Source organism: Rhagoletis pomonella, unplaced genomic scaffold, assembly GCF_013731165.1.
Source record: "Rhagoletis pomonella isolate Grant_MI unplaced genomic scaffold, Rhpom_1.0 Rhpom_scaffold_00006, whole genome shotgun sequence".
Lineage (NCBI taxonomy): Eukaryota > Metazoa > Arthropoda > Insecta > Diptera > Tephritidae > Rhagoletis > Rhagoletis pomonella.
The window spans coordinates 1,733,451-1,737,767 of NW_023458560.1; positions in this window are offsets into that span (position 1 = coordinate 1,733,451).

Consider the following 4,317-nt stretch of genomic DNA (forward strand, 5'->3'; position numbering starts at 1 on the left):
ACCGGGGAAGACGCGTGCAATATTACCTACAGTTGTACATAAATATGTATGTAAAAATGCACTTAGTTCAACCAATGTGCCGCTACTACTTACATACATATGTATAAATTGGCACTGAGCAAAACTACTTGAGAAAACAGCATTCGTTTAATAGCACGAGTGCAACGCGTACACGTGATAGAAGTAAAACTTCTTAAAAAAAAGCTCATGTGTGCGCCTCACACCCGGTAGAAATCTTAACAAAAATAAACTACGAGACAATCAGACGAAGACAGTTGTTTATTGTATCCAAATAAGGTACCCAGTTGATAAGTTTTTATCATATCTCATATTTTATTTTTTATTTTTTCGAATACAAAGGATACGATCATTCTTTTTCGCTTTATTCCGTATTCGAAATATTATGTGTTTCAATGGACACATCGATTTGAATACATAATTTAGATTTAGATAATATTTTTAGCAATTTATTTGAGAAAAATAAAACATTTAGATTATTGTTATGAATTTTCCTCGATTTTAAATTTGCTACTCCAAAATAATTTATATCAAATAAAACACCTCTTTGAGGTAAAATTTTCGAGTGACGAAAGCTGAACTAGAAACACAAAATTTATGATATCAATTTCGTGACGAAAAATAATACGCATTTTTTAACTGCCTTTGAAACGTAGGGAAAATCTTTTTTTATTTATTCGGAACGTTGCGAAATCCCGTTTACTGCTAGAAACACAAAATAAAAAACATAACTTTTGCAACGTTCCGAATAAATAAAAAAAGATTTTCCCTACGTTTCAAAGGCAGTTAAAAAATGCATATAATTTTCGTCACGAAATTGATATCATAAATTTTGTGTTTCTAGTTCAGCTTTCGTCACTCGAAAATTTTACCTCAAAGAGGTGTTTTATTTGATATAAAAATGACAGCACTTAACCATTTCACTGAGGGCCAGTTTTTCAGTGCCAGTTTAAACTTAGATTAAGTAAACTGAGTTTAAATTGAACAGCTGGCTGACAATTGATTGGCTGATCTTAGCATTTGAAATGCAACATTTAGCACTTTCGAACATATTTTTTCGAACAGCGTGCATGCTATCGCATTTAGCAAATGTACATTTACGCGAGTTCGAAATCGCCTGCTTTTGACGAAACAGCTGTGTTGCACAGTCGCTTATTCAGATCCGTATCCATCACGATGAATTCGCACAGAGAAGATAATGTGCAAAAACCCCTACTGAAAAGGAAAAACTAAATTTGAAACAAAAAAATCAATAAAAAAAATTGAATTGTTTTAACCATAACTGCAAATTTGTGTGTGTATAAATTTATTTGACGGTGCTGTCAATTAAAATTTCCTCAATTAAATAGGAAAAAACAAACAGAGTTGATCATAAATTGAGCCAGATTTATATCAGAATCACATCGATGTTGGATTTGCGCAACTTTTCTTTATCCAAATAATATATGAAATATCGATCGGCGATCACTGAAACGCAGCTAGCAACTGTATACGCGAAAATGCAATGTTGTCACTTTTTCTCATTAAACCATGTTCGAATTAGGAATGTTCGATATCGTATCGATTATTCTGAATATCGATATTTCATGGCAGGATAATCGATTTTTTGAATCGATATCCCAAGGTCGATATATCGAAGACATCGATACTTTACCCGCAATATCGATATTTAAGCTGAAATTTATTTTTGATCTACAAAAAAGTGTATGGGAAAATACCAAAGTAGGTTTAATCAGCAGCTTGTGTGATTTATTTAGCTCTTAAGTTTGACAAACCGCTTGGGTCGACCGGCATGCCGTTTGAATCCTCAGTAAATATACAAGATGGATATAACACAATTAGGTGAGTTGACAGGCAGGTCTAATATTCTGTTCAATTGGGAGTAGGAATTTCAACATCAATTTTTCCGATTATCGATAGTTCGAATCGTGGAAATTTTTTAAGATCACAGGGTTGCTTTTGGCATTTAGACTCTTAATGCAGAAATGGAGTTGCATTTAGGTGACATATTTGGTATGAATAACAGTACATTTAGAGTAGCATTTAAAGCTAAATGCGCTAAATGTGCTTTTACACTTAAGCAAAAACAGTCTATTAGTTTAAACCAGCCAGATTGGGCGTTTAAACTCAGTTTAAACCACGGCCGTGCACTGAAAAATTGGCCCTGAGATGATTAAAAGCTAACCAACTCGAAACCACTTCGAAAGTCCGGGTTGTACTGTGTTTTCCCGCCATCTGTGAGTCATTAGCGTTAAAATGTAAAAAATTCGTTCCCTACTAGTGTTCACTAGATCATATTACATTTACTCCGGTTTTTGAAAAATTTAAAATCTACTCCTCTATTCCGCTTGACTTCAAATCTATTCCGTTTTTTTGTCATTCATGTTAAGCGCCTCTTGGTCCCGTTTCTTGAATGTTCACCACCGGTTTCAGTAAAAAAATTGAAAGTTTGCCAAATCTCACTGTTAAGGCAGCTCTCAAGAAATCGGTCAAGAAAAATTTGCCATTATTTCGCGTGTGTGTCCAAGGAATTTTGACATTTTTGATACTTCACAGCCTGTTGCCTCACTCTTTTCTGAAGAAATAATGGAAGGGCATATATTTCTGTTGCAAACCTGGGTTGCCTTGAGCTCTTTTTTACCAAAAAAAATTTAGAAAACCGTAGTAAAAAGCGTAGCAAATTTCTTAAGAACTGCGTACTGCCTGAAGGAAATTTGACTCAAGAAACTTTCTTAGCCATTTCTTGTACATCATTTTGTATGGAATTTTAGCTTTTCTTGAGAACTGCATACAGGCCTTTAAAAAATAACTCTTTCATAACAAAGTGTCAATAAAGTAACTTCGTAATTTTTTGATGTATGGTTGTAGAAATTGGCGGATGCAGAACTTTAGTTAAGCTGTTAAAAAATATATGTAGCATGAAATTTATTTAAAGTAGAAAATGTTTAGATCCTACTGCTCTTTAAAAAATTAGATGTTAGATATATTCTACTGTATAGTAAATGCTAAAAATTACCTAAGTATGTAACAATGCCCCGCGTTCTTATTTTTGCATGAATAGAAAATATTTAAGTCAAACAATTAATGTCAGAAACGAAAATAAAAAATTCAATCTAGTACGGAAAATTAGTTTTTGAACCGATTTTTACCGGCCGTCTTCACGTGCTGGAAAATTCTCGCTTGCGTGACGACGCATGCGAGAAACCGCACGTGCAGACCGCAAAAAGTACGAAGCATGCTTTTTCTCCCATAACGAGCGGTATGCCAGCTCGCTAGCAACATCGTTTATTTTGGAGGCAAATACAAATTTAGAGGCAGCCATTTGTCATTTGAAAATAGTATACATCTCTTTATGCAGATTTTCTAATTTTTTCAAACTCTTAAGACCCTGCAAGGCTTGAACCTTCTTGTTTGGCGACATTTTACAAATGAAAAAGTATGCTGTCAAATGCCCAGTCAACAAAACTCTATCTCGCTTGCGAGAGAAAAAAGCAGAACGCAGGCGAGATTTGCAAGCATGTGAAGACGGCCGGTTACAGCGATTTAGTCCTGAATCGAGTCTGGTCGTCCGAACACTGTTCTCTACATTTGTACTGTTTTATACATAAACGAAAGACACAAGATCACGTAAGAACAAGAGAGTGAAAAAAGTCGAATTTTTTAGCGGGTTCTACGCCATCTTGTTTCACTGGAAAACGAGCGAAAAGTAAACAAAGCAAAGAAAACAACGAAAACCAAAATTAGCCAAAATTATTGGCAGCCACTTTAAACGCACAATTTAGGTAAAATGATGCAACAAAATGCTTTAAAAAGTATTGTCATGTTGAATTAACTCTTCTTTACTTGAATAAAAGTGTAAAATAGTGATGCTTGTGATGTAAAAAAACGCTCAGCTGACGAACCCGCTTTCGCAAACTTTTTTCTCAAAACCAGTTACAAATACAACGTCGCGTTCTTACGTGATCTTGTATTTTTGGTTCATTTGTTTTATAAACCTCAAAAGGCAGTGTTATTATTGCAACTGCCCACCTCATGCTAGAAATTCACACAAAACGCGATATTTTAATAATTCGCGCAACACTGCGGTTGAGATTACAACTCGAACAAGCCCAGGTGGTTAACTTCGATTCGAGATGGTTACCTTTTTGGCGGGGACATGATATTGTTCCGATTATCCTCGAAGCCTTGAGGGATTTCCCAAAATATACTCGGGCTCGTATCGCTGGATTGTTAAATAAATGCTAACGATGATCAAATTGTAGTACAATTACCTTTATTGTACAACAAACAATTTACAAT